Source organism: Bos javanicus, chromosome 17, assembly GCF_032452875.1.
Source record: "Bos javanicus breed banteng chromosome 17, ARS-OSU_banteng_1.0, whole genome shotgun sequence".
NCBI lineage: Eukaryota > Metazoa > Chordata > Mammalia > Artiodactyla > Bovidae > Bos > Bos javanicus.
This window is the reverse complement of record NC_083884.1, coordinates 42,679,379-42,704,219: the sequence shown is the minus strand read 5'-3', so window position 1 is coordinate 42,704,219 and position 24,841 is coordinate 42,679,379. Positions and strand designations below refer to the sequence as shown.

The window sequence follows — 24,841 nt, the reverse complement described above, 5'->3', positions numbered from 1 at the left end:
CAGTGATGCCATCCAACCATATTGTCCTCTCTCATCCGCTTTTCCTCCTGCCTTCAATCTTTCCCAGCATCAGGATCTTTTCTAATGAGTCTGCTCTTTGCATCAGGCAGCCAAAGTATTGGAGCTTCAGCTTCAACATCAGTCCTTCTAATGAATATTCAGGATTGATTTCCTTTAATATCTACTGGTTTGATTTCCTTGTAGCCCAAGGGACTCTCAAGAGTCTTCTCCAATACCACAGCTTCTTCATCATTCAGCCTTCTTTATGGTCCAACTCTCATATCCACATATAACTACTGGAAAAACCATAGCTTTAACTAGACAGACCTTTGTTGGCAAAGTAATTATGTCTCTGCTTTTGAATATGCTGTCTAGGTTGGTCATAGCTTGTCTTTCAAGCAGCAAGTGTCTTTTAATTTCATGGCTGCAGTTACCATCTGCAGTGATTTTTAAGTCCAATAAAATAAAGTCTCTCACCATTTCCATTGTTTCCCCATCTATTTGCCATGAAGTGATGGGACTGGATGCCATGATCTTAGTTTTTTGAATGTTGAGTTTTAAGCCAGATTTTTAACTCTCCTTTTTTACCTTCATCAAGAGGTTTTTCAGTTCCTTTTCACTTTCTGCCATAAGGGTGGTATCATCTACGTATCTGAGGTTATTGATATATCTCCCAGAAATTTTGATTCCAGTTTGTGCTTCATTCAGACTGGTATATTGCTTGATGTACTCTGCATATAAGTTAAATAAACAAGGTGACAATATACAACCTTGCTGTTGTCCTTTCCCAATTTGGAGCCAGTCCATTGTTCCATGTCCGGTTCTAGCTGTTGCTTCTTGACCTGCATACAGGTTTCTCAGAAGTTAGGTAAGGTGGAGTCAGGTAAGAGATTTTTCATCTCTTAAAAAATTTTCCACAGTTTGTTGTGATCCACACAGTTAAAGGCTTTGGCATAGTCACTGAAGCAGAAGTAGATGTTTTTCTGGAATTCTCTTGCTTTTTCTATGATCCAAGGGATGCCCACAATTTGATCTCTGGTAAGATATAGGCAAGTTGATTTCTGGTGATGGGAAGTGAGTGCAGGAAGAAATGGGTGGGAAACCACAAGGCTAGAACAGAATGTCATATAAGATTGAGAATTACCAAGTGATGTGTCAGAAAAGTGTGCCAGAGTCAGGCAGGAAGGTGGGATAGGATATCAGATGCAAATGCCTAACAAAGACCAAGAATCCAATGCTGGCAAGTCATCATGGATGGAGCATACTGCCTGAAAGCTAACTAACTAAAGACCTGATAATAAATCACAAAAATGGCAAAAAATAATAAAATGCTCTGTTAAGATGATGAGAAAGTAAGAAATAGCTCTGTGGACAACAGGTCCATAATGTTCCCACCCCATGTATAAGTCGAAGATTCCCCTCTGCAACCATAAGGGGGCTAAACATGCCCCATCCTGACTCCACAATGACATCTCAGACTTCACACTGCAAGAACAGGTGACCTGCGGCCTCCAGTGGCCTCTGACTTCACAGGAAGATGCATCTCCAGGGCGGCTCCCAGCTTTTGACAACGTGGTGGGGGCGTGAGAGCTGTGGTCTTTCTGTCTGATGTGGACTCTTCACATGCAGTCTCGGTGCCCACTGACTCCACCAAGATTTTCTCAACACAGCTCTGCAGTCAGGTTTTCCTATGCAACTTCCTTTCATAAATGTCTGATCAACCCGGCAGTCTGTAGGCTCCCCCTGCTTCCTCCCACTACCCTCTTTTTTTTCTTCAGAGATTTTCCCTTGATAAGGCTCTTGTATTTGTAATTTCTACTGGGCACCTGTTTCCCAGAGGATAAGCTGACACAGTCGGTTCTGTTGAGAAGACAGGAGGAATGCCACAACACTCTCTGGCACACAGTGGTGGCCCAACTGTTGAGAAGTCACCAGCAGTGACCTGGAGAAGTGTCCTGTTGAAGGGGAATGCCCTTGCCAGTGTGTGATTCTGATACGCGAAAAGTGTAGGAGAACAGTGCATATACAAACTGCAATGCAAGAAACTCTTCCCATTGGCTGAAGCTTCATTGTCATGGAGGAAGAAGTGGCCCAGGAGGAGAAGATATACAAACTTTTAGACAGTGGTCAATGCCCTGGCCAGTTGGTCAGGGGCCTAGAAAAAATCAGAGACAAAGACATGGGAAGTAGAGGGATGCATGTAGGTAGATACATAGGAGGAGCAGAAAGTGTGAAGGTATTTTTAAAGTCACATGTTCATGTCCATCCACCAGAAAGTATTCATCATGGGAAAGGCACTGAAGAGCTATGTGGACAGAATGATGTGGCCTGTCTTGGTCATCGGTCATCCAAGAACTGGCATGATGAGTCCAGAAGTAGGGTGACCAAGATGACCTAGAGAATACACATACACTCAGCCATATGGATTCCCACTTGCTAAGGCTGACACAGCTGCTTCCACCTCTATGTCACTTGCCAGTAATGGAGACCAATGCTGAGCCTCCCATTTGCCAGTTTCTCAAAGAGACATACCGCCTGCATGGTGGCAACTGGGCTACACTGGGCCCCCCTGTCCTGAAAGAGCTAGACTTTATGTCTCCAGGTACCTGGAAGAATAGGTACCTATCTGGGGTATGAGCTTGCCTCTCTTGCTCTCAGAGCCTCAGTCAGCATCACTCTTTGGGCTTACAGAGTGCCTTACCCTCAGACAGGAAAGTCACATGACGTATCATCTGAACACTGAAGCGGAAATGGTATGAGACCTATTTTTCTGGAATGTTCTGGTTGTATTATGTACCATGCCAACCAAATGTGGCTGGTCTGCTACAGCCTAGGGATCTCTTTTTGAAGACATACCTGATGTATCGTCTTGGAGGTAATAGTCTGCAGAAAAGTGGTGTTACTCCCTGGATACAGCCTAGGCATCAAATTAAGAGGCCTCCAAGAAAACCACATTCTGAAAAGACATGATGTGCACCGCAGTGTTCACAGAAACATTCTTTATAATAGCCAAGGCATGGAAGCAACCTAAGGGTCTATCAACAGATGAAAGGATAAAAAAGAGGTACATATATACAATGAAATATTACTCAGCCATAAACAATAATGAAATAATGCCATTTGCAGCAATATGGATAGACCTGGAGATATTGTACTAAGTGAAGTTATTCAGACAAAGACAAATACCATATGATACCACTTATGTGTGGAATCTAAAAAAAAAAATGACACAAATGTATTTATTTATAAAACAGAAACAGATTCACAGTCAGAATTTTATACATGCCAAGTGGGAAAAGGAGAGGTGGGGAGGGGAAGACTGGGAGTTTGGGATGGACACACACACACACTACTACATATAAAGTAAAACAAAATAAGGACTTACAGTGTAGCACAGGGAACTCTGCCCAAAACTCTGTAACAACTGGAATGGGAAGGTAATTTGAAAAAGAATAGATACATGTATATGTGTAACTGAATCATTTTGTTGTACACCTGGAACTAACATGACATTGTAAATTCACTCTGATATAAAATATAAAACAAAACTTGAAGTTGTGAAATCTCAAGAAAGAGTACAAAGGGGAGAGAACCAAAGATATCTCGGCACAGGGGGCTGAGGAGAAGTTCTGGAGGTCGAGATGGCTTGTGGCCTGGGATTTCAAAGTTGTGGGCTAGACTCTGTGGACTGTGCTCACATTATGCGTGTGTGTGTTGAGGGGTGGGCTGAGTTGTTGTTGTTTTTCAGTTGCTAAGTTGTGTCCAACTCTTTGCAACCCCATGAACTACAGCACACCAGGCTTCCCTGTCCTTCAGTATCTCCCCGAGTTTGCTGTCCTGTCCATTGAGTCAGTGATGTCACCCAACCATCTCATCCTCTGTCACCCTCTTCTCTTTCTGCCCTCAATCTTTCCCAGCATCAGGGTCTTTTCCAAAGAATTGGCTCTTCGTATCAGGTAGCCAAAATATTGGAGCTTCAGCTTCAGGACAAGTTCTTCCAGTGAATAGTCAGGGTTGACTTCCTTTAGCATTGACTGGTTTGATCTCCTTGCTGTCTAAGGGACTCTCAAGAGTCTTCTCCAGCACCACAATTTGAAAGTGTCAATTCTTCAGTGCTAAGCCTCCTTTACGGTTTAGCTCTCACATCCTTACATGACTAGTGGAAAAATCATATTTTGATTATATGGACCTTTTGTGGTAAAGTGATGTCTGTTCTTTTTAATATGTTGTCTAGGTTTGTCAGAGCTTTTCTTCTAAGGAGCAACCATCTTTTAATTTCATGGCGTCAATCACTGTCCATAGTGATTTTGCAGTCCAAGAAAATGAAATCTGACACTATTTCCACTTTTCCTCATCTATTTGTCATGAAGTGATGGGACTGGATGCTATGATCTTAGTTTGTTGAATGTTGAATCTGTTGTGGGGTGGGTAGGTAGGAATAATTAGGAGTTTGGGACTAGCAAATACACATTATTATATATAGGATGGATAACCAACAAGGACCTGCTGCATAGCATGAGGAACTGTGCTCATTGTTTTGTGGTGACTTGTGGGGAAGAAGAATCTGATAAAAAATATATATGTGTATATACATATTTTTACATATATATCTATGTGTGTATAGCTGAGTTACTTTGCTATGCAACTGAAAGAATACAGCATTGTAAATCAACTATACTTCAGTAAAAATGAACAAACAAAAACAAATCAAGAGCCCTCTGCATATGACTCTGTATCTCCAATTGGAAGAATACACGGTTCTCTGAACCAAATTGATCCCACCTACTGTCACTGCCTATGCCTGACCAGGGACTCTATGCTTTCTATGGGTGGAATGAAAACCCAGGCTTCAGTGGGGTTAGAGGTCCTAGTCCTTGAAAAGGAATCCTTCTCAGAGTAGCAAACACAAAAGGTACCTGTCAGACTACAAGCTGTAGGCTATCTAATGCAGCTTGGGAGCAGAGTATAATCTCAAACTCATGACGGTTCTTGGTGGCTACTGCGGATTATTTACAGACCCAGACTCTGTATGTCATAAAGTGTGCAATGTCTACATCCACCACAAAAAACCAGGAACAGATAACGGGGGTAAACTGTTATGTGGGAAGCAACTGCCCTGGAATTATAAGAATTCAACTTTCTGTTGTTTTGGGGCAGGCCAATACCCCGGGGACACTGAAAATGTTTTCAGCAGTGACTCTCAGGGGGTGAAGACATGGACCTGATTTGAAAACTTCCCATAACATGGTCCAGCGTGAAGACAGAAGCTGGACCAAGGGGAGTCTTCTCTGGAGATTCTGATGGGGGACTGAATAGGACAGCAGCAGGCAATGCAGCTAAACAATGCAAAAAGAGATGTGGATGGATGTCGACAGAGCCATGGGATCTCAAGAGAGTCAAACTCCTGCAGAAGAAAAGTGTGAGGGGACAGGAGTTCCTCGGGAAGCTGACAAGGAGAGAAGTGTGAATGCATAGAGAACGGGAGAGACCAGGGAAGACCCGTGGCTTGAGAGACAGCACAGGGCTCCTCCCCAGAGCTGCTTGGGTTCTTGGCTATTTCCGGCTTCACTTTATGCCCCTGATTACGTGAATTCCCAGGGAGCTCACTTTACAAAACACCAACCACAAATATCTAAAGAGAATGTATATCAACCACATTAAAATGCCTCCTTTGTTTCCAGCTTAATTCTGAACTGTTAACAGGAAAAAGAAACAAAAACAAAACAAACACACAAAAACTGAGAAGTTCATGGAAGATCACTCGTGCATTCGAAACTCAAGTACATGACTCAGAGCTGGTAACGTTCCAGTATGAGTCAATTATGTATCTGTGCAGTTTTCCCCAGGTAGTCATCTTAAACTCATTTAAGATTAGTAATTAAAAAGAATCTCCTATATACCTAAAGCTTTCACAAACATTTTTTCCATATATATAAAAAAGTTTCCAGAAGTCTCCATCTTGCTCTGATGACAGCAATCAAAAATGACATATATGTCTATGATTGAAAGATGTATTTATTTATTTATTCATTCATTCACTTTAACACATTTTTCCTAAGTGCCTTTCATTTATGTATTTATTTTATAGATGGCATGCTTTTATTTTACTTATATTCCAAGCAGTCACCAAGTTTTATTGATGTTGCTACCTAAATCATTCTTGCCTGTATTTACATTCTTTTTTAAATCTATTTCTTAAATTGAAGTAGTGTTGATGTACAATGCTGTGTTGGTTTCAAGTGTGCATCATCTAAGGAACATTTTATACACCTGGGCATGTGGGAAAAATAAAAGAAGTAAATAGAGTAAGATGCAGGTTTTGCTTTCTGAAAGTACACAGTCTATTGGGGTGAAGAGAGAGCAGAGCATCACAGTATAATCAGGTTGTGAAAAATTTACCACAGGGATGCTGAGGTGATCAGTTTCAGGAGGTACCACTCACTCAGAACCCAAGATGTTCTGTGGATTCTTTACCTTCAGTACCTCCTATGAGAATGGTACGCTCAGGAACTGAGCTAGATTGTGGTCCTAATAATTAGAAATCATCTTATAGAAGCAAATACTAGTGTTAGATGGACTTCCCAGGAAGACACCCCACAGGAGGGCACAGCAACCCACTCCAGTATTCTTGCCTGGAGAATTCAGGGTCAGAGGAGCCTGGTGGGCTGCGGTCCATAGGGTCACAAAGAGTCGACAATGACTGAAACGACTTAACATGCCCCCACTAGCATTAGATGCATGTGGATGGTAGCAAGCAAAAAATAAGAGAGGAATTCAACTGAAGCATCAGATACATCTATGTTCTGGATGTGACTCAGAATCCTTTCTTACTTCTTGCTATTTGCATTCCTTAATGATAGTAGACGGAGAGCCCAAAACTATGTCTCTTAGAATTCCTGATAGCCCAGGCCTGGATGCAAATTAGGTTATGCTAATTGAATGCTTTCATGTGAAATTTGGAATGTGGATATGTGGTGGGAGCTGTTTTCTTTCTGCTATTTTAAGTAGCAAATATTTCCAGAAAGATGTTGGAGTTTAAAGGTGGTAGCAGCTAGACTGAAGTAGTCCAGGAATTGATGAGTAGATAGGCAGTCTGTGTAGGAGCTGGAATCCACATACCTGGGTCTAGCTGTCAGCATCCAGTGTGTCTTTGAACTAATCAGTCCAGGAGCAGCCCCATGCCTCCCCCTCCTCCTGCAGCCCTTCAATCATTTCGTAAGCATTTAATTTCCTGTGTCAAATCCCATCTGCTGGAAATATCTGTTTACCACACTCCATTCTGGCTGATTCGGCATGTTCAAAGGCAAGAGATGTGAAAAAAGAATCTTGTGGTAAGGGAATGAGTTGCTGCTAGGTGTGTTGGTGCCAACGATGGATGTGGCAGAAACTACAGATGGGAAAGTAAGTTTTAAAAGACTATGAAGTCTCTAAGTTTTGTTTCTCCCAAAGACTTGGCATCTAGGAGATTTTCATTAGACGTTTGTTGTGTGGAATTGTACTTAAAAGTTTTAGGGTTTGGCCTTTGTCTTAGAGTGGAGCCAGTGGAGTGAAGAACCATTTGAAGGCTCTGACTTAAGGGAATCACACAGTGAGATTCGTGCTTCTCATTGGCAATTCTCTGTGGATGATATGAAGGAGGAATTGAAATTCTAAGGATAGAAAAGCTATTCCAGATTACTCTGTAGCTTATGATGCAATTGAAAAAAACAGTTTATAAATTTGGTCGATTTTTATGCCAAGTTTATTATATGATTTTAAACCACTAAAATATTGATTATTATACTTTTGAGATATTGAGAATCTGAAAACATTTAAACATATTTGTCAAGATGACATCCTTTTTTTTCTTTTTTTTTAAACTGAAATACCACATGGAGAAGGGAACCTGGTGGCCTACAGTGCACAGGGTCGTGAAAAGTCAGATGTGACTAAAGCGACTTAGCACAGACACACACATAGTTGGTTTACAATATTGTGTTAGTTTTAGTTGTTAAGATCACATACTTTTAAAGCTTTCAGGCAGAGGAAACTGTAAACTATAAACCGTATTGCCTGTATAAACTGTATGGTGGTACCAATCTGGCCAGTGAACAGCTCTTCCTTTCCTCTATATTTAGCCATCATTCTGTGAATTTGTTTATGGACCTCAGACTCTCTCTACAAGGAGTTGTATTTTATCATATGATATTATCACAGAGAATATTTTTGTATCCTTTGTACAAAATATCCACTGTACAATATTTTGGAGGTCGTTTGTACTGGTGGTATAACTGCATTTGATGACAATTACATCCTCAAGCTTTGAGATGCACATGAGATGTGAGGAAATGCCAAGGCCACACACTACAAGACCAGCCTTGCTCATTCATCTAAAATGGAAAACTTTAAAATACCGGACATGGGTGGAGAAAATGAAAGGGGTCAGACAAGCAAATAGTTGAAGAGTTATTATAATGTCCCAAAATACATCTCCTCTAACTGACATTTATTTTTATTTTATGGGGACATTATTTTAATTATGTGAGTGTTAATTTAATGTCTTTGGAAAGTTCCCCTTTGAATAAAGTGGGACTGCCTACACAGGGCTCTGTTGTGCCACTTACCATATTGTATTAGATATACTTTCTTGTATGTCTATGTGACAGAGAAAGCATTACCTTCTGTATAAATCCAGTTTATTTCTTCCCAGCCAAGTAGAAATGCACTGTGTTCTACTCTCCCGTATAATGAAGTTGAAACTCTGACTTGTATGTTAATAGAGAGGCTTGGCTATATGACCCCTTTCCAGTCTTCATTCTATCTTTCTTTTTTCCCCTTCATAGCAGTATTTAAGGCCATATACTGTAGTTGATGAAGCCGGTAGGTAAAAAGAGACTGAGTTTCTGAGTCATTGGCTGGAGCCCCCTACCCTCACAAATGCACACCCCCCCTCCACTTATAGCAATCTACCCTAAACTGTGATATAAACTGGTAATTAACCTTTCCTGTATTAGGCTGCTGAGATTTCAACATGTTTGTTACAGAACTAAACACATCTTGTCTCACTAGGTTGTACACACTCCTTGAGCTCAGAGGTCTTTCTTCATTATATCTCTTGTTCTACCAAAACATCTGGGGCAATACCCAGCACATAGTAAATATAAATGTTGGACAAATTAGTGAAAGAGTTTTCTAAGCAAGAGGTATCTTTAAGGCAATGGCAAGAGGCAGTATGAATAACTGTTTAAAGATACATTTAATTTTGAAATTCTTTTTCAAATGAATACTGTTTAAACAATATCGTTCTTTAAAAATAAACTATATTTTAAAAATATACAGCTTTTAAACACTCAGAAAATATTGTGCCAGTTTTCACTCTTAACTTTCTGTTGGATGTATCTGGAATTTTTATGAAATATGAAATAAAAGTGGTGTGTAATGAAATTTATTGCTATGTATAAGATGGGATCAGTTGGACTGATTTCAACTCATGACACTATATGTTGTAATTTAATTCATTCTCTCCACAGCTCTGTCTTCTTAAATTATTTTTCTTACATTAGTAGAGTTTAATTTTTGAGCCGTTTTAAGTTTACAGGAGAATTTAGCATAAAGTACAGAGGGTTTTCATATGCCTCTCCCTTCCCCATGGTTTCCCCTGCTATTAACATCCTGGATTATAGTAAAGATGTTAGAGTAGGAGAATGTGTATAATTATTCACTATAATTGATGAACCAATACTGATGCATATGAATGACTAAACTCCATAGTCTAGATTAGAGTTCCTTCCTTGTGCTGTGTTGTAAATATGTAATGACATGTGCCCACTATTACAGTGTCATACAGAATAATTTCCATGCCTCCAGAATTGTACATGCTCTGTCTATTCAGCTTTCCCTCAGTCCTTCCTTCTGAAGCTCTGGCAACCACTGATCTTTTCACTGTCTCCATAGTTTTCTGTTTTCCTGAATATCATATACTTGGGGTCATACAGGATGTATCCTTTCAGATTGGCTTCTTTCACTTAATAATATGTATTCAAGTTCCCTCCATGTCTTTTCATGACTTGATAGCTCATTTCTCTTCATTAATGAGTAATATTCCATTGTATGGATTTACGTAGTTTATTTATCCATTTACCTATTAAAGGGCTTCTTGGCTGCCTCCATGTTTTGCCAGTGTATAACTAAAGCTGCTTTAAAAATTCATGTGCAGATTTTTGTGTGAAGAGAAGTTATCAAATCATTTGGGTAACTCCCAAGGAGCAAGATTGCTGAATCATCTTTGAGAGTATGTTTAATTTTGTAAGAAACTGCCAGATAGTCTTCCAAAGTGTCTATACCATCTTGCACTCCCACCAGCAATGGGTGTGCATCCCTGCCGCTTCTTTCCTTGTCGGCACCTGGCAGAATCAGTATTTTGTTTGGGTTTTAGTCATTTTAAGTAAGCATGTAGTGGTTCTTCTTAAATTTTTATTCTACAATACTTAATTCTGTCATATGTTTTCAGACAAAGTCCTCCTTATTACGTATGAAAAGAGGAACAAATAGTAGAAAATTGAGCTTTACATCTGAGAATCCAGGCTTAACTTATTGAACTCTTCGATTATGTTGGGTGTTAGACTCAACTTCCATGTATGACAAGTGGGAACTGCAGCTGACAAACATGCTTCTGAGACTTAAAATTCAGTCCAGTTTACTCTCTTTTTACTCACACCAGGTTTTTTCTGGCTTATGTCCAAGAGTAGGTCAGATCACTGTGATGATGAATAAATCAACACAGTACCCCTGAAGAATGGTGGAGACAGTCCCAGCTCTGGAACTAATGGCCCCACCTTTCCCTCGAATGTGGTTATACCCACTCCTCCTTGTAAAGTGGAGCCTGTTATAAAATAAACAGGTGGGAAACGGACACCAGCAGGTGGTACAAATTTTCTTTCAAAGCACTGACTCTTTTATTTTTATCCCTGCACTTATGAGATGCAACAAATGGACACCCAAAGGTCACAGGATGGATGTGGATTAGGGCACAGGTATAAAGCTGGGAAATAGCATGCAGGGCATTGATACAGTTGCTTCTTTCAGAGATCTGTTAATGTTCTGAAGTGACTGGCAGGTGCTGAGTGACGTTTATAAAGGAGCTGAGAGTGAAGAAGAAAAATTCCTGGTCAGAGACGCATATTCTCCATGGTTCACACTTCCCTTTTAACAGTAAGCTTTGGGAAGACAGTTCTAATTCTGATCCTTGTATGTAAATAGTATTTGAAGGATCAGTTCAGTTCAGTAGCTCAGTCGTGTCCGACTCTTTGCGACCCCATGAATCGCAGCACACCAGGCCTCCCTGTCCATCACCAACTCGGAGTTTACCCAAACTCATGTCCATCGAGTTGGTGATGCCATCCAACCATCTCATCCTCTGTTGTCCCCTTCTCCTCCTGCCCCCAATCCCTCCCAGAATCAGGGGCTTTTCCAATGAGTCAACTATTCGCATGAGGTGGCCTAAGTATTGGAGTTTCAGCTTTAGCGTCAGTCCTTCCAATGAACACCCAGGCCTGATCTGCTTTAGAATGGACTGTTGGACCTCCTTGCAGTCCAAGGGACTCTCAAGAGTCTTCTCCAACACCACAGTTCAAAAGCATCAATTCTTCGGCACTCAGCTTTCTTCACAGTCCAACTCTCACATCCATACATGACCACTGGAAAAACCATAGCCTTGACTAGACGGACTTTTGTTGGCAAAGTAATGTCTCTGCTTTTGAATATGCTATCTAGATTGGTCAAAACTTTCCTTCCAAGAAGTAAGCATCTTTTAATTTAATGGCTGTAATCACCATCTGCAGTGATTTTGGAGCCCAGAAAAATAAAGTCTGACACTGTTTCCACTGTTTCTCCATCTATTTCCCATGAAGTGATAGGACAAGATGCCATGATCTTCATTTTCTGAATGTTGAGCTTTAAGCCAACTTTTTCACTCTCCTCTTTCACTTTCATCAAGAGGCTTTTTAGTTCCTCTTCACTTTCTGCCATAAGGGTGGTGTCATCTGCATATCTGAGGTGACTGATATTTCTCCCGGCAATCTTGATTCCAGCTTGTGCTTCTTCCAGCCCAGCATTTCTCATGATGTACTCTGCATAGAAATTAAATAAGCAGGGTGACAATATACAGCCTTGACGTACTCCTTTTCCTATTTGGAACCAGTCTGTTGTTTCATGTCCAGTTCTAACTGTTGCTTCCTGACCTGCATATAGGTTTATCAAGAGTCAGGTCAGGTGGTCTTATATTCCCATCTCTTTCAGAATTTTCCACAGTTTATTGTGATCCACAAAGTCAAAGGCTTTGGCATATTCCAGAAAGCAGAAATAGATGTTTTTCTGGAACCCTCTTGCTTTTTTGATGATCCAGCAGATGTTGGCAATTTGATCTCTGGTTCCTCTGCCTTTTCTAAAACCAGCTTGAACATCTGGATGTTCACAGTCCACTTACTGCTGAAGCCTGACTTGGAGAATTTTGAGCATTATTTTACTAGCATGTGAGATGAGTGCAATTGTGTGGTAGTTTGAACATTCTTTGGCATTGCCTTTATTTGCGCTTGGAATGAAAACTGACCTTTTCCAGTCCTGTGGCCACTGCTGAGTTTTCCAAATTTGCTGGCATATTGAGTGCAGCACTTTCACAGCATCATCTTTCAGGATTTGAAATAGCTCAACTGGAATTCCATCACCTCCACTTGCTTTGTTCATAGTGATGCTTTTAGAGCCTAAAAATTCAAATAATTCGAAAGAATTCCAAAGTCCACACAACTGATATTTGGAAATGGCGAAGGAGGGTGGGTAATGGAAGAAATTTTACTTTATGTTTGGCCATGTTACAGAAAAACTTATTTTTCTTCTCTTTCAAATGGAAACCAGGGTAAACATGGGTGACAGGCAGATTGGCCATATTATGACGGTGCTAAAAGCCAATGTATTTGCTGAATGTCCTTTAGAGGACACGCTGGTGATTGAATTGTACTGAAATTTGTGCAAAGGGGTAATAAATTCACTTTCATGTCTTGACACTACAGATAAAGACATTAGTATCATTTCTCATTGCTATTTTAATGATGAGTTATTGATGGTTGTGTAGTACCATGTCTAAATGTCATCACTGGGAGCTCACTGACTTCAGGATGCACACAGTGGGAAAGTTAGCACACAGCTTTAGTAAAGCCACTTACAGAGAGCAAGGAGTAAGTATGTTTCAGTTTGATTTCAAACTAATTATTAGTATATGAATGTTATTCTGCAAATGCCAAAAGCACAGATATGTTTTAGCGTCCAATCTCTAGTTACAAAGTATGGACGCTTGTGTGCCATCTTTTTTTTTTTTTTTTTAATGAATTCATATCATAGTGAAGCCAATAAAGGTTTAGTAACTGTGGTAAATTGTATTATTCGTCAACCAATATTTAATCTTCTTCTCTCTTAACTGCTAAGAGAACTGTACTTCCCCACCTCATCCATTTTGGGCTTGGTCATATAACTTACTTTGCTAATGGAATATGGCAAAAGTGACATTTTGATAGCTCTCAGCTTTAAAACAAATTACAAGTTTTCATCAGTTTGTGGAACACACTTAATCCAGTTCACAGCCTGAAGCATGGCTGCAACCCTCACAATACACAGCCAGCAGCAAGCCATGTGAATAAGATGTAAGTGTTTGTAGTGGGAGCCCTCATGATTTTGAGTTTTTGTTGTTGTTGTTATGGAGCATAACATACTTAAAGCTTACAAGTGGAGATATTTATATCTAGGATTGAATCTTTTTTTACAGTAACAACAAAGAAATAGAAAGTTCTGGCATTGGCTTGCGGCTGGTTGATGTAATGTAAGAAAACTTTTAGGAGTCTGGAAAAATGGAAAGCCATGTTATGTAATAAGGAAATATTTGGCTGAACTTTTGAACTCAAATACCTGAGGGGCTGAGAATGTAATGTATTTGGTGTTTGAAATTGGTTGTGATTTGATATATTTGTAAAGCTAATATAAGAAAGAAAAAGCTCAGAAAAGATTTGTACTGTTTTCAAGGGAATGCAGTGAGTCTGAGGAAAGCTGGAGGATTCAGAGATGGAATGGTTTCTCCTTTATCAGAGTCAACGACAAAAGTGATATTTGGCAAAACTAATACAATTATGTAAAGTTTAAAAATAAAATAAAATTTAAAAAAAAAAAGTGAGTAACCCCCTTGAGCCACAAAGTTTAATTAATACTCAGGGCAACAGCATCAGGATGTGACCATCCCATTTTTCTTTCAGACTTCTGATTGGATTCATGTGACCTCCAATTCTGTTGGGTAAGATGGCTGGCCCCACAAGAGACTGACCCAGACTTGCCCAGAAGTGTCCAGGAGTCTCCAATGGAGGCGTGTGTCAGTGGTGGCCTTCTGCAGGGTTGGGGACAATGAGTGTAGCAGTACACGCATGGGATCTTTAGAAAGAGGTCGCCATTATCTTCATTACCTCCACCATAGTTTGTCCCCAGGTAAAAAGCATGGAGGGAACAAAGCTCCACCCATCAACAGAAGATTGTATTAAAGATTTACTGAGCATGGCCACGCCCATCAGAATAAGACCCAGTTTCCCCCTTAGTCAGTCTATCCCATCAGGAAGCTTCCATAAGCCTCTTATCCTTCTCCATCAGAGGGCAGACAGACTGAAAACCACAGTCTCAGGAACACATGTATACCTGTGGCGGATTCATTTTGATATTTGGCAAAACTAATACAATTATGTAAAGTTTAAAAAATAAAAAAAAAATGTACTTTTATGTATACAAATTAAAAAAAAAAAGTTTCATTTAAAAAAAAAAAAAAAAGAAAACTAACCAATCTGATCACATGGACCACAGCCTTGTCTAACTCAATGAAACTATGAACCATGTCAAATATGGCCACCCAAGACGAATGGGTCATGGTGGAGGGTTCTGACAGTTTGTGGTCCACTGGAGAAAGGAATGGCAAATCACTTCAGTATTCTTATTTGGAGAACCCATGAACACTATGAAAAGGCAAAAAGATAGGACACTGAAAGATGAACTTCCCAGGTCGGTAGATGCCCAATATGGTACTGGAGATCAGTGGAGAAATAACTCCAGAAAGAATGAAGAGACAAAGCTAAAGCAAAAACAACACTCAGTTGTGGATGTGACTGGTGATGGAAGTAAAGTCCAATGCTGTAAAGAGCAATATTGCATAGGAACCCGGAATGTTAGGTCCATGAATCAAGGTCAAACAGGAGATGGCAAGAGTGAATGTCGACATTTTAGGAATCAGCGAAATAAAATGTACTGGAATGGGTGAATTTAACTCAGATGACCATTATATCTACTACCGTGGGCAAGAATCCCTTAGAAGAAATGGAGTAACCATCATAGTCAATGAAAGAATCCAAAATGCAATACTTGGATGGAATCTTAAAAATGACAGATGATTTCTGTTCATTTCCAAGGCAAACTATTCAATATCACAGTAATCCAAGTCTATGCCCCAGCCAGTAATGCTGAAGAAGCTGAAGTTGAACGGTTCTATGAAGACCTATAAGACCTTCTAATACTAACACTCAAAAAAGGTGTCCTTTTCATTATAGGGGACTGGGATACAAACGTAGGAAGTCAAGAAACACCTAGAGTAACAGGCAAATTTGGCCTTGGAGTACAGAATAAAGCAAGGCAAATGCTAATAGAGTTTTGCCAAGAGAATGCACTGGTCATAGCAAACAACCTCTTTCAACAACACAAGAGAAGACTATACACATGGACATCACCAGATGGTCAATACTGAAATCAGATTGATTATATTCTTTGCAGCCAAAGATGGAGAAGCTCTATACAGTCAGCAAAAACAAGACCGGGAGCTGACTGTGGGTCAGATCATGAACTCCTTATTGACAAATTCAGACTTAAATGGAAGAAAGTGGGGATAACCAGCAGACCATTCAGGTATGATCTAAATCAAATCCCTTATATTATACAGTAGAAGTGAGAAATAGATTCAAGGGATTAAATCTGATAGACAGAGTACCTGATAAACTATGGATGGAGGTTCATGACACGGTACAGGAGACAGGGATCAAGATCATCCCAAAGAAAAAGAAATGCAAAAAAGCAAGATGGCTGTCTGAGGAGGCCTTACAAATAGCTGTGAAAAGAAGAGAAGCGAAAACCAAAGGAGAAAAGGAAAGATATAAGCATCTGAATGCAGAGTTCCAAAGAATAGCAAGAAGAGATAAGAAAGCCTTCCTCAGTGATGAGTGCAAAGAAATAGAGGAAAACAACAGAATGGGAAAGACTAGAAATCTCTTCAAGAAAATTGGAGATACCAAGGGGATATTTCATTCAAAGATGGGCTCAATAAAGGACAGAAATGGTAGGGACCTAACAGAAGCAGAAGATATTAAGAAGGGGTGGCAAGAATACACAGAGGAACTATACAAAAAGATCTTCTTGACCCAGATAATCATGGTAGTATGATCGCCCACCTAGAGCCAGACAACCTGGAATGCAAAGTCAACTGGGCCTTAGGAAACATCACTATGAACATAGCTAGTGGAGGTGATGGAATTCCAGTTGAGCTATTTCAAATCCTAATAGATGATGTGAAAGTGCTACCTCCAGTTCAGTTCAGTTCAGTCATTCAGTCATATCTCACTCTTTGCGACCTCATGAACTGCAGCACACCAGGGCTCCCTGTCAATCATCAACTGTTGGAGTCTACCGAAACCCATGTCTATTCAGTTGGTGACGCCATCCAACCATCTCATCATCTGTTGTCCCCTTCTCTTCCTGCACTCAATCTTTCCCAGCATCAGGGTCTTTTCAAATGAATCATCCTTTTGCATCAGGTGGCCAAAGTATTGGAGTGTCAGCTTTAACATCACTCCTTCAATGAACACCCAGGACTGATCTCCTTTAGGATGGACTGGTTGGATCTCCTTGCAGTCCAAGGGACTCTCAAGAGTCTTCTCCAACACCACAGTTCAAAAGCATCAATTCTTCGGTGCTCAGCTTTTTTCACAGTCCAACTCTCACATCCACATGTGACTACTGGAAAAACCATACCCTTGACTAGACAGACCTTTGTTGACAAAGTAATGTCTCTGCTTTTTACTATGCTGTCTAGGTTGGTCATAATTTTCTTTCCAAGGAGTAAGCATCTTTTAATTTCATGGCTGCAATCACCATCTGCAGTGATTTTGGAGCCCAAAAAATAAAGTCAGCCACTGTTTCCCCATCTATTTCCCATGAAGTGATGGGACCGGATGCCATGATTGCTGCATTCAATATGCCAGCAAATTTTTAAAACTCAGCAGTGGCCATAGGACTGGAAAAGGTCAGTTTTCATTCCAATCCCAAAGAAAGGCAATGCCAAAGAATCCTCAAACTCACAATTGCACTCATCCCACATGCTAGCAAAGTAATGCTGAAAATTCTACAAGGGCTTTAACAGTACGTCATGAACCATGATATTTCAGATGCTCAAGCTGATTTTAGGAAAGGCAGAGGAACCAGAGATCAAGTTACCAATATCCATTGCATTATCAAAAAGGCAAGAGAGTACCAGAAAAACATGTATTTCCTCTGTATTGATTATGCTAAAGCCTTGGACTGTGTGGATCACCACAAACTGTGGAAAATTCTGAAAGAGATGGGAATACCAGACGATCTGACCTGCCTCTTGAGAAATCTGTAGGCAGGTCAGAAAGCAAAAGTTAGAACTGGACATGGAACAACAGACTGGTTCCAAATAGGGAAAGGAGTACGCCAAGGCTGTATATTGCCACCCTGTTTATTTAACTTGTATGCGGAGTACATCATGAGAAATGCCATGCTGGATGAAGCATAAGCTGGAATCAAGATTGCCTGGAGAAATATCAATAACCTCAAATATGCAGATGACACCACCTTATGGCAGAAAGTGAAGAACTAAAGAACCTCTTGATGAAAGTGCAATAGGACAGTGAACATTTTGGCTTAAAGCTTAACATTCAGAAAATGAAGATCATGGCATCTGGTCCCATCGCTTCCTGGCAAATAGATGGTGAACCAGTGGAAACAGTTACCAAGAAAACAGCTGTTTTTTTGGTCTCCAAAATCACTGCAGATGGTGACTGTGGCCATGAAATTAAAAGATGCTTACTCCTTGGAAGAAAAATTATGACCAACCTAGACAGCATATTAAAAAGCAGAGGCATTACTTTGTTAACAAAGATCCATCTAGTCAAGGCTATGGTTTTTCCAGTAGTTGTGTATGGATGTGAGAGTTTGACCATAAGGAAAGCTGAGCACAGAAGAATTGATACTTTTGAACTGTGGTGTTGGAGAAGACTCTTGAGAGTCCCTTGGACTGCAAAGAGATCCAACCAGTCCATCCTAAAGGAAATCAGTCCTGAATATTCATTGGAAGGACTGATGTTGAAGCTGAAGCTCCAATACTTTGGCCACCTGATGCGAAGAACTGATTCATTTGAAAAGACCCTGATGCTGGGAAAGATTGAAGGCAGGAGGAGAAGGGGATGACAGTGAATGCAATGGTTGGATGGCATCATTGACTCAATGGAGTAAAGTTTGAATAAACTCTGGGATTTGGTGATTGACAGAGAGGCCTGGTGTGTTGCAGTCCATGGAGTCACAAAGAGTGGGACACGACTGAGTGACTGAAGTGAACTGAAGATGGCTGAAGAGAAGTGACAAATGGCTTGATCCCAGGGAGAGTTGATAAACATAATGCATCATAACTAAGTCTAGTTGGAGGGACATTGCTCAAAAGGAAATTTGTAAGCTATTTTATTTGTCACACCACACGGTATGTAGGGTCTTAGTTTCCCAACTGCAGATTGAATCCCAGCCTCCTGCACTGGAAGGGTGGAGTTTTAACCAGTGGACCACAAGAGAAGTCCTTAGAAGTCAAAAGAAATTTTGACATGGCTATAGTTCTCGAGCGGGTTGTCCAGGTGGTATTAATGGTAAAGAATCACCTGCCAATGGAAGAGATGCAAGACACACGGATTCAATCCCTAGGTCAGGAAGATCCCCTGGAGTAGGAAGTGACAACCTATTCCAGTATTCTTGCCTGGAGAACCCCATGGTCAGAGGAGCCTGACAGGATATATATAGTCCATGAGGTTGCAAAGAGTTGAGGTTGCATAACCCTTGAGTTGGAGAAGGCAATGGCAACCCACTCCAATACTCTTGCCTGGAAAATCCCATGGACGGAGGAGCCTGGTAGGGTTCGGTCCATGGGGTCACGAAGAGTCAGACACGACTGAGTGACTTCACTTTTACTTTTCACTTTCATGCACTGGAGAAGGAAATGGCAACCCACTCCAGTGTTCTTGCCTGGAGAATCCCAGGGATGGGGGAGCCTGTTGGGCTGCCATCTATGGGGTCGCACAGAGTTGGACATGACTAACGTGACTTAGCACCAGTAGCAGCAGCAGCCCTTGAGTAAAATCATAAGTGAGCACAGTTTCTGAGAGAGTTGTATCACAGGTACTACCAGGCTGGCTGAAAAAGGTATGTGAGTGTATTAAATATAAGCTGACTCAGAGCTGGAACAGGCTGAGACTGCAGCTGAGCCCGTAGACCCCAGTAACTTCTTAAGATATCAGCAAAAAAAAAAAAAAAAAAAAGAGGAATAAGAACTTCCCAGATGGTGGGTCCAAGAGCCATGGAGAAAACGGGCTGGGAACTATTCCCAGAGGCCTCAGTTGGGTTTTATTTCAAAAACACTCCCATCCCCAGGAAACTGGGATCTTGTAACATCTGCTCAGCAGGATTTCAGAACTGCTATGGACCAGTGGCTGCTCTGTGCCCACCCCTCATTTCTCCTGCTTTTCAGAACGTAGTGTTTATTTTGGTTAACTTGTTTTGTCCTACAATTGTATTTTGTGTGTATATATATGGACAGGTAAATTGTCTTCTTATTTCCTAGATCTCCAAATCAAGAGAAGCCACATTAGACCTATGTAGAGACTATCAGAAGAAACTGCAGTTAGACCCTGGAGCCATAAATGGATGAGACATTCAGATGCCTTCCTTGCAAACTTTTTGTCTGACCTGGATGGGGAATTATGGTGTATTTGAATACAGACTACATCTGGAAGGTATAATTCTAAATGAGGAGGTGAAATCACTCTACCCTCATAATGTCAAAAAGCAGTGGATCCACATAACTAACTATTCCAAGTTGCAGTTTCTTTTTGCCAAGTATTTTTCAGGTTCTTTGTCAGCCTCCTCCAGAGAAATGTCACTCTGGTCCAGAGCTCTCTTTCTGAGGGTATTCAGCAGCTATACTATCAATTATGAATTAATAAAGAGATGCTTTGTTATAATTACATTACCCTCCCAGCATTCCTAAATAAAAGGAATGGATTTCTTGGAAGGTATGACAGCCATAAAAATTCTTATTTTAATTAATAGTGTCATCCTTTTTTAAAAATTTATTTTATGAAGTATGGTTGATTTAAATATGTTAATTTCTGCTCTACAGAAAACAATTAAGTTATATGTGTGTGTGTGTGTTTATATACATTCTTTTCCATTATGGTTTATCACAGGATATTGAATATAGTTCCCTGTGAGAAATCAGTATGCCAAAACCTTTGACTGTGTGGATCACTACAAACTGTGGAAAATTTGCATAGATGGGAATACCAGATGATCTGACCTGCCTCTTGAGAAATCTGTATGCAAGTCAAGAAGCAGCAGTTAGAACCAGACATGGAACCAAAGTCTAGTTCCAAATTGGGAAAGGAGTATGTCAAGGCTGTATGTTGTCACCCTGCTTATTTAAATTATATTCAGAGTACATCAGTGAAATGCCAGGCTAGATGAAGCACAAGCTGGAATCAAGATTCCTGGGAGAAATATCAATAACCTCAGATATGCAGATGACACCACCCTTATGGCAGAAAGTGAAGAGGAACTAAAGAGCTTCTTGATGAAGGTGAAACAGATGGCTTAAAACTCAACATTCAAAAAAATGAAGATAATGATATCCAGACCTATCACTTCACGGCAAATAGATGGGGGAACAATGTAAACAGTGAGAGACTTTATTTTCTTGGGCTCCAAAATCACTGCAGATGGTGATTGCAGCCATGAAATTAAAAGACTCTTGCTCCTTGGAAGAAAGACTATGACCAACCTAGACAGCATATTAAAAAGCAGAGACATTACTTTGCCAGCAAAGGTCTGTATAGTCAAATCTATTGTTTTTTTCCAGTAGTCATGTATGGATGTGAGAGTTGGACCATAAAGAAAGCTGAGCACCGAAGAATTGAAGCTTTTGAATGGTGGTGTTGGAGAAGACTCTTGAGAGTCTCTTGGACTTCAAGGAGATCCAACCAGTCCATCCTAAAGGAAATCAGTCCTGAATATTCATTGGAAGGACTGATACTGAAGTTGAAGCTCCAATAGTTTGGCCACCTGATGCAAAGAGTTGACTCTTTGGAAAAGACCCTGATGCTGGGAAAGATTGAAGGCAGGAGGAGAAGGGGATGACAGAGGATGGGATGGTTGGATGGCATCACCAACTCAGTGGACAAGAGTTTGAGTAAGCTCCAAGAATTGGTGATGGACAGGGAAGCCTGGTGTGGTGCAGTCCATGGGGTCGCAAAGAGTTGGACACAACTGAGCAACTGAACTGAACTGTGCTATGCAGTAGAACCTCACTGTTTATCCATCCAGCATATAATAGTTTGCATCTCGTAATTCCAAATTCCCAATCCATCCCTCTTCCCACCCCCTGCCACTTGCCTTGTGTCATTTTGATCACACATCAGTCTCTAGTCATCCCTGAAAGGCCAGAGCTGCTGGGATGATATTTCTCAGCTTGGAAGCTACTGCTGCTGCTGCTAAGTCACTTCAGTTGTGTCCAACTCTGTGCGACCCCATAGACAGCAGCCCACCAGGCTCCCCCATCCCTGAGATTCTCCAGGCAAGAACCTGGAGTGGGTTGCCATTTCCTTCTCCAATGCATGAAAGTGAAAAGTGAAAGGGAAGTCGCTCAGTCGTGTCCGACTCTTAGTGACCCCATGGACTGCAGCCTACCAGGATCAAATTCTGGTTCATAGCATTTCAATATGTGGTAATGGTACAATTCTGTGAGCCATCTTGGGAAAATACAGTCTGCTTTGTTCCAGGTACTGTCTTCTGGATTTTTTTCCATTTTATCAAAATCTGGAGCTAGCCCACATAGGTTTCAAATTTTGTCGCTACCACCAACTTGTTGTGTGACCTTGGACTCCTTATTCAAGTAATCAGGACTTGAGTTTCTAGACTTCATTTTGTCATCTATAAAATTGTTACAAGGAAGAGCCAATTTTGACTCCGTGTAGGATCTTTTTTTTTTTTTTTTAATTTAACATTTGTTTTTCATTGCTTTTAGTATTAGCTCTCTCTTTTTAGTCCCTAAGTCATATCCGTTTCTTGCAACCCCTTGGACTGTAGCCCGCCAGGCTCCTCTGTCTATGGGATTCTCCAGGCAAGAATACTAGAGTGGGTTGCCATTTCCTTCTCCAGGGGATCTTCCTGACCCAGGAGTTGAACCTGTGTCTCCTGGCAGAATTTGCAGGCAGATTCTTTACTGACTGAGCTGTATGGGAATCCCTCACAGTATTTAGTATTTACTATAATATTTAGTGTTATAATCATACATAATGGCCTGCCTCAGGGAACCCTGCCCTCTGTCTGAATGTTGAACAAAAATTCTTTTGTTTAGGATCCTGTCAACCTGTGGATGGCTACAGAAAGGAATAAATCAACACGTCCCCTCCTTGAGGAAAGTCATTCCAGGAGATATTTGTAAGATTAATGGCTTTTAAAATTTTACTTCTTCACCTACCCCTTCTCTGTTCTATTAAAGAATCTTGCATCCAGACCTTGATAAGATAGTTATTTTGAGACATTAGTTTGCCATCATCTCCGTCTGCCAGCTTTGTAAATAAAGTTGTAGCCCTTGCCTCAACATCTCATCCCTTGGATTTATTAACCTGTTGGACAGTCAGCAGAGTGAGCTTGGACTTTGTAACAATTTCTGGATAGTAATAATAATTAGTTTAGAAGGTAATTGCAATAATTAAGAGAAATAATGCATTTTAAGTTCTTAGAACATGTCTGGCACATTCTAACACTTAAATACCATTTCTTATTTTTGTTGTTCTTTTTAATATTGCTATTCTTGGTCATGTTTACCTTATTTCTTTCATTTTTAAATCCTCTACATTTTCATCAACTGTATCCATATCCAAACTGACATTAAACTGAATGTTTCACAAAAGTCATGACTGCAAGTCAGAGAGTGTAGGGAAGTTTACAGTACAACTCATATTCCATCTGCTGGCTACATTTGCATGGTCCCTGGAAGTTAGGGAGAGCCACGTGACTGGTTCTAATTGACTAAATGTGATTGAAAATGATGTGTGTCACATCTTGGTGAGACTGTGAAAATTGCATATAAATGTGATCCTCCAGTCTTTTCTTCTTCCAAACAGGGAGAATTTGGGTCCCAGAGGATGTAGCTTTGGGGTAGTATTGCCAATACAAACGTGGACCCTGTTGCAACTTGGTGGAATTTGTGTTGGATATGTACTATGATCAAGAAATAAATACATGATGCATAATTACTATTTCCCAGTTTAGCTTTTTCATATCCTCATCTAAACGAATACAGTGGGTGTAAAAGATAACCAGGGTCCTACCTCCTAATGATAAGTTAATATCCAGGGAACACAATTCTATTTTTCTAATACTTATTTAAAAAACTGAAAGTACAGTAGAGCCTGCTTCTGACCTGGGGTCACTAGTGCAGTTGCAGGCAATGTCAGCTGGGGTTCTGCTCACCTATAAGTTCCACTGGTCTGGATGTTTGCAAGAGGGATCATTCACACAGCAGGTAACTGATGCTGACTTTCACTGGGGAATTGATTTGGGTCTTTTGACTAGAGCTTTGGACCAACATGTGGGCTTTCCATATGGCTTCAGTGTGTCAGCAGGGTTCTCAGAGGGAATAATTTTCCAAAGGCGAGTATTTTAAGAGATGAAGACAAAGTCTTTTCTCGGTCCAGACTTGGAATGTCTCATAACATTACAGCCAATGCATTCTGTCAGTTAAATACATCACAAAGGATAGCCCAGATTACATTAGAGTTCACTTCTTAAAGGGAAAAGTGAAACAGAAATCCATTCTCAGCCATCTTTAATCAATCCTACCTCCACCTTTCCAATACACATTTACATTCACCCACATTAAATAACACATTAAAATTCACTCTCACATTAACATTCTTGCAAGAAGCAGCCATGCCTCATCATAATCAGATACCTCTATTACCAAGGTTTAGCCCATTGCAAATACTCAGTAATAACTGCTGAAAAAATTCATGAATGAGACATACATATCTTTGAACTTTTTGCAAGGTCTTAGGATTGAGATGCTAATAAATCTGTCTTGAACAAATGAAAGAGGCACATATCCTATATAAAAAGTCAAACTTAAAAACTTACCAAATTAACACATACAATGTAAACACATAAAAAATTTTATGTGTGGGTAAGAATAAACTTTTAATTAAGACATAGTGAAGGAAATAGTTGGAAACTCCAGGGATTATCTTTCTTTAATATTCATATTACTATATTAATAAAAGTAAAAAGTATACTCTTTTGACCAAGATATAAATTGACTGCATTCAATATTGTTTCTGACAAAGGGTAGGAAATTGCAAGCATTTCAACACTAAGGAAAAAGGTCCTAAAGTAAAGATGGCCTACTAATAATTTTTTTTCTAGTGCAGCCAGAAGTAAAGAAAAAAAGGTCTCTTAAGAA

At 40.2% G+C, this 24,841-nt stretch overlaps 1 long non-coding RNA gene across 1 annotated transcript in view; it reads left to right on the top strand.

Moving 5' to 3' along the window:
• The window catches only part of LOC133228680 (uncharacterized), a 34,737-nt gene extending 10,124 nt beyond the window's left edge, over window positions 1-24,613 (top strand). Inside the window, exons 2-3 of the long non-coding RNA XR_009730336.1 lie at window positions 19,946-20,117; window positions 22,736-24,613. This is a non-coding gene — a long non-coding RNA (uncharacterized LOC133228680). The remainder of the gene's footprint in view (window positions 1-19,945; window positions 20,118-22,735) is intronic.
• The last annotated feature ends 228 nt before the right edge of the window (window positions 24,614-24,841 follow it).